The following is a 12,578-nucleotide window of genomic DNA, read 5'->3' as shown; positions in this document are numbered from 1 at the left end:
CGCCGGGGAGATGCCCACAGGTCTGACTGCAAATATAACGTTCTTTTGTTCGATGTCCTTGAGACAGGGGCCATGGCGAGGAAGCAATGATTGATATGAATAGTTTTGGATGCGCAATAGTGACGTGGGCGATGAGGCCGGACGTTCCCAAATACATGTAACTTCACAACACTGGAATTACGGGCTGGGGCACTGTGGATTTTGCAGGCTGCATAACGCACAGACTCAATGGAAATTTCGAATGTTTTGTGAGTAAATATTCAGGCGTTTTTATAACAGGATGAGGGAATGATGAATGGATGCATGGGCAGGTGATGTGATACAGGGTTTGCCATGTACAGGGCTTGTTGGAATCTATCCGCCTCCCCTGCGCTATGTGATGCAGGGCTGCCATAGTGGGACCATCGTCTATCTGGCCTTGTTGTGCCCTCCCTGTCTCGACGCGCCTTCAGACACTTGTGTCCATGCACGTTAACATTCCCATCTGATGGAATCTGTTTTGACAGACGCATGCACAGGTACACTCGTTTGTGATGGTGTTTACACCTCGATATAGATAGTTATGAGTCGCAAGTGGTTTCGGGGTGGTGATGATCCTTTCGAGTGGGCTAGCATGCATATGGCTGTGGATTTAGTGTGATCATTGAAGTGAGTTGTTCGAATGTAGTTCTGATGGCCATTCTGTTCTTTTTCTTTTCTTTTGGTTGACAGGTATCTCCTCCCCTTTTGCCACTGCCATCTGTATGCCACTCCTGCAGATGGCTTTTACTCCCGACACCTGCTGCTTCGTGTTAATCAGTGGAGCAGCATTACGATCTTATGGGACGATCGCCAATGGGCCACATGCCCTTACGCAGTACTAGTGGCTCGGAGCAACATTTCGGCCTTTCAGCTGGACTAGTGCCTCCCCATTGGGACGGCCCTGCGGTTCTGTGCGCTTCCATGTTGCCTTTTCGTACGTGAATGTGGCTCTGTGTACCATGATGGAACAGGGCGTCACACAAGTAGTAGCTGGTCATTTCTTGCGGATGCAGCCCACAATGGTGAAATGTGTTTTGGAGTTCATGGCCTAATGGCTGTATGGGCTTGGTGATTTTGTTGTGCATTAAATTTCTATTCTGATATGGGCCGTGTAGCGTTCTTCTTTGCGAGTGATGTGGCATAATCCTATTTGGGGAGCGATGTATTGTGAGGAGATCTGCATTGGGTTCCAGCTTCGGAGTTTAGTTGCGTGGTACTGTGCTGGGCGCGTTTGCCTACGGAGTGAGGTCAGGGATGGGGGCTTGTATATGACTGTTTGAATGTTGTCATGCTCAGGGGCGGGGGATTGGGTTTTGTGTAACAGATGCCGGTCAGCCAGGTGGACTGGTGGAATGTTGTGATTTTCGGAATATTGCTGATCACAGGTGCCTGTGTTTGCGTGCGTTTCTGGGGGGGGGACTGTGGTCATGTCCATTGGAATGGCTTCTGTATTCGTGCCATCTGTGCCCTGCAGCTCCCATTGGCCCCTCTTGTGTTTCTTTTGTTCGTTGGCATGCATGGGTGACTTGTACATTTCACTGGTTGCATTGTGACTTCATTGCACCTACGGGGAGTTGTACTTTGTGGGCAGGGAGCGGTGTACAGGCACTCAGTGGGGCCGTTTACGGTTGATTCGCGATGCCGTACTTCTCACCATGGCGGATTGGTGCTTTCCGCCATGCTTGATGGCGTTAGGTACATGTCCGCTAGGGTCGGAATTCGCGTACCCTTGCGCCATGGTGGTATTTACGGTTTGGCATGGCGGGCGCGCGCGTACTTGGTGCAGTTAGCGTTGGCGTTCACTACGGTGTCGCTAATGGCTTCGTACTTTGCGGTGACGGGTCATAGTCGCACCGAGCGGTATTCGATGGCGGTATTGCATTTCCGCCATCGTTTTTCGGATTCCGCCAGGGTCGTAATGAGGGCCAGTGAGTTGAATAGTCAGGTTTTCAGACATTTTCTGAAGATGAGGTGGTCTTGCGTCGTTCTCATCTCCTTTGGGATTGAGCTTGATAGATTGGCTATTAGGCGCGAGAATGTGGTTTTTCCAAATGTTCTTTTTTCGTAGTGTTTTGTTTCAATTTGGAGGTCATTGCTTGATCTTAGGTTTCTTCCTGGTTGTTAGCGGTTGATTTTGGCTTGGAGGAATTTGGCTCCTTATCCATTTAGTGAGTTGTGGGTGATGCAGAGGGCTTTGAAGTTAATGCATTTTTTTTTACTGTGAGCCAGTGTAGGCTTCTCAGGGCTGGTGTGATGTGGTCTCTTCTGTTTAATTTTAGGAGTATCCTTGCTGCAGTATTTTTGATTCATTGGAGTTTTTTAGTGAGCCGTTCTATCATTCAAAGGTAGAGGCTGTTCGCGTAGTTGATTCTTGATAATACTAAGGAGATGATTGCAAGGGTTTTGTGTGAGAAGGAGAGGTAAGGTAGGTAAGTAATCAAAGGAGGTATAAGCATTTCTTTGCTATTTCATTGACCTGTGGTTATAGCGAGAGTCTGTTGTCCATGAGTATGTGGTTTTTCCAAATGTTCTTTTTTCGTAGTGTTTTGTTTCAATTTGGAGGTCATTGCTTGATCTTAGGTTTCTTCCTGGTTGTTAGCGGTTGATTTTGGCTTGGAGGAATTTGGCTCCTTATCCATTTAGTGAGTTGTGGGTGATGCAGAGGGCTTTGAAGTTAATGCATTTTTTTTACTGTGAGCCAGTGTAGGCTTCTCAGGGCTGGTGTGATGTGGTCTCTTCTGTTTAATTTTAGGAGTATCCTTGCTGCAGTATTTTTGATTCATTGGAGTTTTTTAGTGAGCCGTTCTGTCATTCCAAGGTAGAGGCTGTTCGCGTAGTTGATTCTTGATAATACTAAGGAGATGATTGCAAGGGTTTTGTGTGAGAAGGAGAGGTAAGGTAGGTAAGTAATCAAAGGAGGTATAAGCATTTCTTTGCTATTGCATTGACCTGTGGTTATAGCGAGAGTCTGTTGTCCATGAGTATTCCCAGGTTTTTCGTTACATCGGATGCTTCCAGTTGGGTTCCCATGCCTGGTGACCAGTTCAATTGTGTCTCTGTTGTTTCCTCCTCTGGGGGGGGGGTGATCATTATTTCCATGTTGTTCAGGTTTAGTTTGAGGTTGTTGGTTGTCATGCAGGTGTATATGTCCATGAGGCATTTGTAGCGGGTGTTCTTTGGGTCTTGGTTAGAGGTTATCTTGAAGTAGGCTGCGTATCATCTGCGTAGTTGTAGGCAGTTAGTCAGTGGGTTTGAATGAGTTTCATTTGGGAGGCCATGTATATGTTGAAGAGGAGTGGGTAGAGGCTAGAACCTTCAGGTACGCTGCAGGAGATGTTTTTGGTGTTAGAAATATTTGGCGATAGGCAGTTTTTTTCAGTTTGGTTAGTGAGGAAATATTTTAGCCTTTGTAGAGTGGAGCCTTTAACCCGGCATTCCTCCATTCTCTGGATTAGTGTTGTATGTCTGATTGTGTTGAAGGCAGCTGATATGTCCAGTAGTATGAGAGCCGGTCAGGAGCTGCTGTCCACATTTATTTTTAGGTCGTCTCATATGGATAGAAGTGCTGATTCAGTTCCTCTCATGGGTCTGATGCCGACTTGCGAGTGGTCGAATATTCTGTTTGTTTCTACATGGTTGATTAGGATTTTGTAGATTGGGTCCTCCAATATTTTCGCTGCGTAGGGTAGATGCGGTGCAGGTCTGTAGTAGGTGGGGTCTTCCATACTTCCTGCTCCATTTTTGAAGAGGGGCTTGATGTATGCTGCTTTGAAGGTTGTAGGGACTATTCCTGTGCTTAGGAATTGGCCCAGCAATAGCCGGAAGTACATTGCTGGGTTGCTGTTGATGAGGATTTTTTTGTAGATGCCGGGAGGGCATGGATTTATTACACCAGTAGCTCTTTTACAGCTCTAATTAAGACTTCAACTTTCAGAAGAATGCTTTAAAAAACAGAGGCTGGCCCTTCGATCTCAAAGTTTGATTGTGCGGCTTGATAAAGCTACCTCAAAGAGATCCTAGGAGGATATGTTTTGGGCAGGAAGTGGGTGGGAATGGCCAAAAGGATTAAGAAGTCCATGGGCAATCAATGGGTGCATAAATAACCACACAACACCTATACGCTTTGCATCCCTCCTCATATGCCATTTCTCCCTAGCTATAGTCTAATGCAATAGTTTCGGATTATAGATGGTACTAAAGCACCACCTAATAGCCAAAAATGAAATGTACACCCTGGAATGCTCCCCCAGTATCCCATAGAAGCCATCCTTCACACTAAGAACATTGACTTTGGCAGAGTGGAGAGCATTTGTCTCTCACATGCTTGATAATGAGAAACAAAACAAAATGCAGAGACTGAGGGCTCTTTTTGGAACACATTTTCTCCATTTGGAGAGGGCCACTTACTGCTCAGTACAGCAGCCCTGTAAATCCGAAGCCAGTGGACCAGTGACCCCCAGGGCCTGCTGTCACGCACAAGCGTAAATCATGCTCTGCTCTTGTGTGCTCATTAAGCTGTCCACCCGGCCTGCCAAACGCATCATGCACTGGGAGAGGGAGGGGCTGGGGGAGGCTACCCAGATGAGCAGGGCTTGCTGGACCCCTCACAGACGAAGCTCGGGGTCAGTGATAGCTCGCATGATGCAACCGGCTTGTCGAAGTGGTGTGTGGAGGGGTGCAGGGCGGCTGCAGGAGCAGGCCAAGGGAAGTGGACAGTGTCTGCATCCAAGTTTCTGATTGCTAGAGCTCACGGGAGGCGTGATTCTGCCATCATAGTCCTCCCTTTTAAGCAGACAATTATCAGAGCGCAACTTGAACTCTCCTAAACAGAAAACATGTGGGCGACCCTCATGATATTTGCACATATGTTTTAAAGATATTTGATAGTCGTATCTATTCAGAAGTAGTGTATCAGAATGATGTCTTTCGCCCTGAATCACCATCAGAGCACTATAATATGAGTAGGGACGCCACCATGACAACCTTTGGTAGGTTATATGTGATTTTACCGACCTAAAATTCAGAGTGGTAAGTTTTACTGAGGCAAGAAATACCGAGAAAATACAGTTTTCCCCTGTTTTCCTACCCTTTTAACCCCATCCCCACACATTATAACCCTTACCCCGCTCCCATATATATATTTATTTAAAATGTTCTGTATTTTCTCGGTATTTTTCAAAACTTACTCTGAATTTATTTCGATAAAATGACTGGATGCCCCTTTGGTAGCGTTATATAGGTAGGAATGCAGAGTTGCATACTGTTTGCCCATGTAAGGCCTACTCCCTCCTTCCCCCACTGAACCGACTCCACTCTAAGATCGCCTACCTCCTTACACTGCGTACAAAAAACCCCTACAGATGGCCGCCACAGGCCTAGCCATTAGCACATCAAAACGAACCGAGCCATGACTATTATCTCTCCTCTTCAGCCCTGTCACATTTCAGACCCAGATTTCGGGCTCCTCCCTATGGATAACATACTCCCAAGTGTCTCTGCCAAACCCACAGAAAGCAGATTGGCACTCAGGAACCAGGTACTTCCAACCTGCACCCATCCACACCACAGGTTTCGCTTCTGCTTTTCCCACTGTCCCACCAATGAACCACACCTCTCTGTTTCCTTACAGAGCCCAAGCACAGTGATGCCACCAGTAGTGGTAGACGGTCTCTATACAAGACCACTTACATTACATTACCATGATGTTTGTCACAAAAAATATTTGTTGTGTTATGAAGTGGTATGACAATGATTTTGGCCAGTAATATGATGAGTGCTATTGTGTGCTGTGACAAAGTCACTTGTGTGGCACAGAAAGATGGGGACGAGGAGAGTCTGGGGGCCAGGAGAAGCCAACCACTTTGTGATGCAACCCCTGGAAGTGGTTTATGAGGGGGCAGAAACCCTCCCCAATCTCTTGTGCAGAAGTGCAGTAGTAATAGTAATAAACACGTGTCTACAGCAGCACACAGGCATGTATTTGCAATACCTTGAAGAGATGCGAGTGAGAGGATCGTGAGTCGGCTCGTGTTGAGTGAGTACCCCAGAGCGGGGGGAGCGGCACACTTGCTCACCAGTGACAGTATACCTAGGGATGGTCAGGATACTTGCAGTCAATGTGATTGAGGGGAAGCAACAAGGCCATTATGTATAGATTTTTAGGGCGCCGCAGCCCACAGGCATCAGCACGCTAACATAAAGACAAAGGACAACAAAAGAGTAATCAGGATACACATAGAAAGAACAAGTAGGAGCAAGGCTATCGCAATGCTCACTTAAATAAGAAGGTCTTCAAACCTCGGCAGAACTTTAAGTTGTTTCTGTCGGTTCTCATTGAGCATGGAGACTCAAGGAGAACCTCTGCAGGGCTGGCTTTAATTCCTCTACCCAGGCAATCCATTCCAAATATTCAATTGACAAACGTGTGAATCAGGAAAAACCATAACACATAAAATGAATAGGAGAGGGTAAAGGAAACACATGAGGCGAAGACTGAAAGTAGAGGGTCTGGACAATGCGGTGCCCGTGGCTAACGAGAGATAGACCAAACCAAATACAAGTCATGTATAGGCATTTAAGAGTTCCATCCCAGTTTACAAGGAAGCAGAATCAGACAGTGGGCCTCATTACGACCCTGCTGGTCCGGTAACAACGGTGCCGGTAGGCTCACCGGCACCGTTGTTACCAGACCGGCAGAGTACAAGTCTGCGAGCCAGATGTCTTTCCGCCCGCCAGGTCTGACTTGTCAGGCAGAACGGCACCTGCTCGCAGACTTTGACGGAAGCACTGGCACTGTTGCTTCCATCCTCCCCATTCCCATTGAGTCCTACGGGACTCGAATGGGAATGGGAAGTTACTCTTTCCAGTGCCTGGCTTCAGGGACCACCAGGGCTGTAGTGCCCTGGTAATTCGTCAAAGCCAGGCACTGGAAAAAAACACAACTTCCGGCGGCAGCCGTGCCATTTATACCGGCACGGCTACCGCCAGGGTTGTAATGAGGCCCAGTGTGCAAGTTTGGAAGAAGAGTTAGAGAGGTTGTAAAAGTGAACTGCACTGGCTTCAAGGTTGTGGCAGCTGCCTTTGAACCCCTGCCCGCACAATCCATTCCAGTAATGGAATTACCAAGCATGAGATTGAGGATAAGACACAACACATGAGGATAATGAGAGTAAGAGGAAACAGATGTAGAGGAGGAGACACTTGGATACCCTGGTCAATGGGGCTTCCCATGGCTGATGGGAGACAGACCTAACCAATCACAATCTATATTGAGTAGTTTAAGTGGGCTAACTCAGTGTAAAGGAAGGCAGAAGCAGACAATCTAGTAATTAGAGAGTTGGAGAGCAGACACAGGTGAAGAGAAAGTGATAACGAGTGAGACGAGCACACTATGAGCAGAACTAGAGGGACATACAATACAAATAAAACGATAGTCCTACTTCTATGTCACTAGCCTTTTGCAGGGGGCTGTGCTCAAAGGGGGTGTGCTCAAAAGGGGTGTGCTCCCAGGCACAATCCTCTCATTGGAGGAGAGCGCTGGAGAGGGGAAGGGGAGAAAATGAGAGCGTGAAAAGCATTTTGCGCCCTCATTCGCACAGGAAGAGTGACACTGAGACCCGATTTCAGGATTTCGGAATCAGGTCCCGTCAAAAACAGGGACCGTAGCTCCCACACTTGCAAACCCCGTTGGGGTTTTTAAAATGAAAAAAACCCGCGGGACTCTGGGGCACACAGTGATTTACCAGGACTGTCCCGGGGAAACCGGGACGTCTGGTCACCCTACGGCCAGGGGCTGTGAACATCTGTTACTGGGGGCGATTTGGGAACTAACCAAAAGGGGGATGTCTCCTTGGAAGTGTTTTATTGTGTAGAAATGGCAATCTGGACTTGGACTAGGCCATCAGGTTCTCTTAGATTAGACCAATCCAGGCATGGACTGGGGGTGCCCTGGAAATAAACATTTGGAAATTCCACTTAAAAGAGGCTCAGGGTGCAGAGGCCCACTGGGAAATCTCCATAGTTCCCTATAGGCCAGACCACCCCTGCCCAGGGTGCAGAGGCCCACTGGGAAATCTCCATAGTTCCCTATAGGCCAGACCACCCCTGCCCAGGGTGCAGAGGCCCACTGGGAAATCTCCATAGTTCCCTATAGGCCAGACCACCCCTGCCCAGGGTGCAGAGGCCTACTGGGAAATCTCCATAGTTCCCTATAGGCCAGACCACCCCTGCCCAGGGTGCAGAGGCCTACTGGGAAATCTCCAGAGTTCCCTAAAGGCCAGTCCACCCCTGCCCAGGGTGCAGAGGCCTACTGGGAAATCTCCACCCCTGTATTAGACACTTGCACCTATTCTGTTGCCACAGCATCCTGACCCCGTTTGGAATGAGTTACTACCATTCATATGTTGGAGAAATCACCCGTCAATTCCTGTAGGTGGTCACTGAACCCTTCCTGTGAAAATAATACAAAGTATTGCACCTCATTTATCTGCGTGTCCAACGGTCTGTTGTATCCCCACCATAACTGCCCTGGTACAGCGCCACATAGATATGATGCGCCCAGTGCACCAAATGTAGCTCAATGTAGCCTTAAGCATGTCGTCGCCAACCACCTACACTGGCCACTCACTCGGGCCTTTAATGAGTTTTCTGGGACTTTAATGACAAATATGGACTGCTATGTCTGGTTTTGAGGGTATTAACACCCAGCCTAAAGGCTTGGAAGTTTGGATTTCATTATGGAAAACACATTTGCACTCGGAATGCAAGGCGCAAGGAGCGTGACAATGTTTTCAATAATAAAAACAATTTTAAACCACCAACTCCAAGGAAAATTACATGAAATCAAAGGATCCCTTGGATTAGTTGGAATCAAAAAGCCCCCTTTCTATTTCCATGCCAGGGCAGGTGCTGCCCAGGAGAGAAAGGAACCCATAGATGGGTGATGTCCTTGAAGGATACTGAGACATCTTATAGTGTTAAAAAAAAAGTGGGCAGTGTGCTGAGCCCCCAGGTAGCTTAGAGCTACCTCATTGTCTAGGAGCACCATCGGGAGCAAATGATAATAATGTGTTGTGTTCTGCAGAACCATAATGATGATTACTGCCCTCGGAGGCTGTAATAATGGCATTGCATGCTTCAGAAAACCATCATGATGCCGGTTGCACCATGAAGCACTTTCATTATGGCACTAGGTGCATTATAAGGACGATGTGTTATTCACTCTAAGACTGTTTTGGTATATTATGATCTGGAGCAGCTGTCTGGGACATCAAGATTTCCGTTGTGCACTAGAGAACATTAATGATGGTACAATATGTCCAGGAACATCCTCATGATTGGATTCCATTGGAACACCGAAAAGACATGATGTTAAATGTTAAAGGATATTTGTACCACGCACTGTCACCACCGGAGTGGTCCCCTGGCGCTCTGGTGGATCTGAAAGAAAAAGAGGGTTATGTTAGGGGATGTTAGTAGGACAAAGTTTGGAGAGGAGCAAGGGAGATGTACTGTTGGCAGCTTCAGTTCGGTTAACAACGTTCGCTGAGCTTTTGGTGTGGTATACGGTTCAAGTCCGTTGTGTGCTGTTGTGTGAGGGTCTGTGTGGTGTGTTGGTTGTTACGGTGTGGTGAAGTGCATGCGGGTTGCTGCAGTGTAAGTGTTTAAGAGGTGTGGTTGTGTTTAGTTAGGGTGTGAGAGGTGTGTGAAGTGGGTGAGGTTATTATAGGTTTTTGTAGGGTTGGTTAGTAGCATTGGTGTCCCGAGAGGTGCACACTCCTATTGTGTGTCTTTTGGGATTTAGACATGGTTGTCTCCCTTTCAGTGATCTAGTTTCAGCATGATAATGCTCTCTCTCATTTCTCTGTCATTATGTTAAGTGAGTCAGTTTATGCCAGCCCCTAGATCCCATTCTGTGGTTGGTGCAAACTGGTCCTCACGGATCAGTCTACTTAAGACCTACGCCCGTACCCAAAGCCCTGTCTGAGTGGGTAAGGTTGGTAGTTCTGCCTGTTTGTGTTAGGCTTATTTCCTATTGTTCTGTCTTGATAGGGTTGCAGCTCATCGTCGGTTCCACCTAGCATTATCTTTCTTGTTCTTGTGGGAGTTTCCCCTAAGTCGGTTCTAGGTGTTGTCTGTGCCGTCAGGTATTCTGTCAGCGTGTTCTTTTGTATTTCCTGTTTCATTGTTTAAGTTGTTTCCATCTGGTTCCGAGGTGTTGAAGAGCCTGGTTTTTAGTAATTTTTGAAATTTTAGGTGGTGTTTGGTATTTCTTATTCCTTTCGGGAGGTTGTTCTAGGTTTTTGCCGCTGGGTGGGAGAAAGAGGAGCCCCCTAGTTCTTTTCTGGCATATGGTTTTGGTTCAAGGCAGATTTCATTGCTCGATCTGAGGAGTCTCATTGGCTTGTAGATTTTTCTTTTCTTTTGTAGGAATGATGTTCATCAGAGAATTGTAGTGATGTCCTTTAATGCCAAAATGCGCAGTCATAATATTAATATTCATATCAGTAGGCTTATTAGAAATGGTCTTAAAATTAGGAGTAATCGTAGTAGTAACGGGAGTGCCCAGCCTTATTGACAGCACAACAAAGACACAGTAGGCGGAGTGTCTATAAACCACTCCTGCTGTATAATACAACAGAAGTGCACCCTAACGTCAGGCAGCCCGGTGCGTGTGTGTGTGTGTGTGTGTGTGTGTGTGGTGTATGCCATTCTGAACCTTAACAGGAGACTGAGAGGGTCAAAGAGCTGAAGTGTTCATACATAACAGTCAGGTATAGGAGTCTATAAAGTGGGGGGAAATAATGACCAGCTAGTTGGATTAACTGGTAGAAAGTAAAAGCAAATGCCACTTTTTACTTTGTATCTGTAAGACCATAATGGACTTCTCTTCCTTCTCTTATATCATTTTCATTAACCAATGGAAAACCATCTGTATCATTTATAAGACAAGACGTGGATCCTGGTAGGGAAAGGGTATGAAACATTTAACTCTGTCATGTAAGACACCTGGGATCAAGAAGAAGGCCAGTGCCAAGTAGTCTTGGTTCACTATTTTTACGTGGGAACTTTGGATAGGTAGTGGCCACCTGACATAAATAACTCGGATCTAGCCTCAAGAAATAAGATTAATAATCAGTATGTCCTTCGACAAAGAAATGTCTCTCCATGTAGTTAGGCTTTCAGACTCCCTTCGGCTGACCACAGAGTCTATAGCGTTCTGAGGAAGTTGCTCCCTTCCTCTGGTGTTGTGGATAAAGGGTGCCCCTAACTGACCTGACTCATCTAGTTTAGTGGCAATCTTTCTGTGCCCTCGTCCCCAATGACTGACCTTGGTGCCAAGTTCTTCAAGTAGATGGGTCCGTAGTCGAGGCTGGCATCAAGAGCTAGAGAGGGAATCCTTGGCCAAGCCGCTTACCCTGGACCTCTACCCTGTCGCCTATATAAACTGACCATTACCTCCCTGTCCCTCTCCCTTTATCGTCCTTTTACCGACCTGGCCTACTGGAACCTTCCTATGCTAACATCTGGCTCATGGCTGTTCTCACACTCTTCTTCCCACATTGATCTTCTTCACTTTCCTTTTACCATTTCGGATCTGCTCTCTTCGCCTGATATAACTGATTCTGTGTCACTCCCAGCCTCTGATATACAAGCCTCCTGGTCTCTGTCTTCCACCATCTCCTCTCTATGTCTGATCCCTTGGTGCCACCTCCTCCTGAACCTGTCCTGCTCATGATCTACTAGCACAACTCCTCTGATCTCCTCTGTTGTTCCCTTTGAGTCCAACCTTTTCCTTCTCATCAACTCTGTCTGCCACATCTCGCCTTTTGATTTTACCACCTCCTGTACTACCACCACCACCTTCTATGTGTTTTCCCCCTGGATGTTACCACCTTCCACCTCTGTTTGCTCTCCATTCCTGATGTTATCACCCCTTCCTTCTGTTCACTCTCCACTCCTGATGGTATCACCCCCTGCCCCTGTTCACGCTCTACTCCTGAAGTTACCGCCTTTTCCTGCTCTTCACTGCCACCACTTCTTTGGACTCTTCTGTCTCTCCAATCACCACATCTACCACAACGCTTTGGCCTGCTCCAAAGATAACCATCCTTCTCCTGCAACCCTCAGTCATCAGATGAGGCTTTTTGCATGTGTACTGTAGTCCCTACTCCATCTTGTTGGGCTTTACTGTGAAAGTCAGCACCTGTGAGTGTTATTTGAGAGAGGGATGGGATTGGCTAGTTTTCCATCGGACACCTGAGGTTGGCCTGGGCTCAGGGGGAGGGACCAAGCCTATATCATGGGGCCCACCATCTTGGAATTCAAATGTGTCCTAGGCTGCACGTAGTGAGCTGAGGGCTACAAGGTTTTCCTCTTGTAAACTGTGGGCTGGGTATAGACTGCATAAATCTTCTATACTTTTAGCTTTGGTGTTAATACAGTGAAAAGGGGGCGGGAGGGATACCTTGTTTCTCTAGTGTAAGATTCAGTTACGGTATTATAGTTGAAAGGTTGCTTTATTCACATGCTAGATGCATGTTACGCTCACCTGGCTC

The sequence above is a fragment of the Ambystoma mexicanum genome, chromosome 13 (assembly GCF_040938575.1).
Source record: "Ambystoma mexicanum isolate Mex_15411 chromosome 13, UKY_AmexF1_1, whole genome shotgun sequence".
In the NCBI taxonomy this organism is placed as follows: Eukaryota; Metazoa; Chordata; class Amphibia; order Caudata; family Ambystomatidae; genus Ambystoma; species Ambystoma mexicanum.
Note: the sequence above shows the minus strand (reverse complement) of the source record.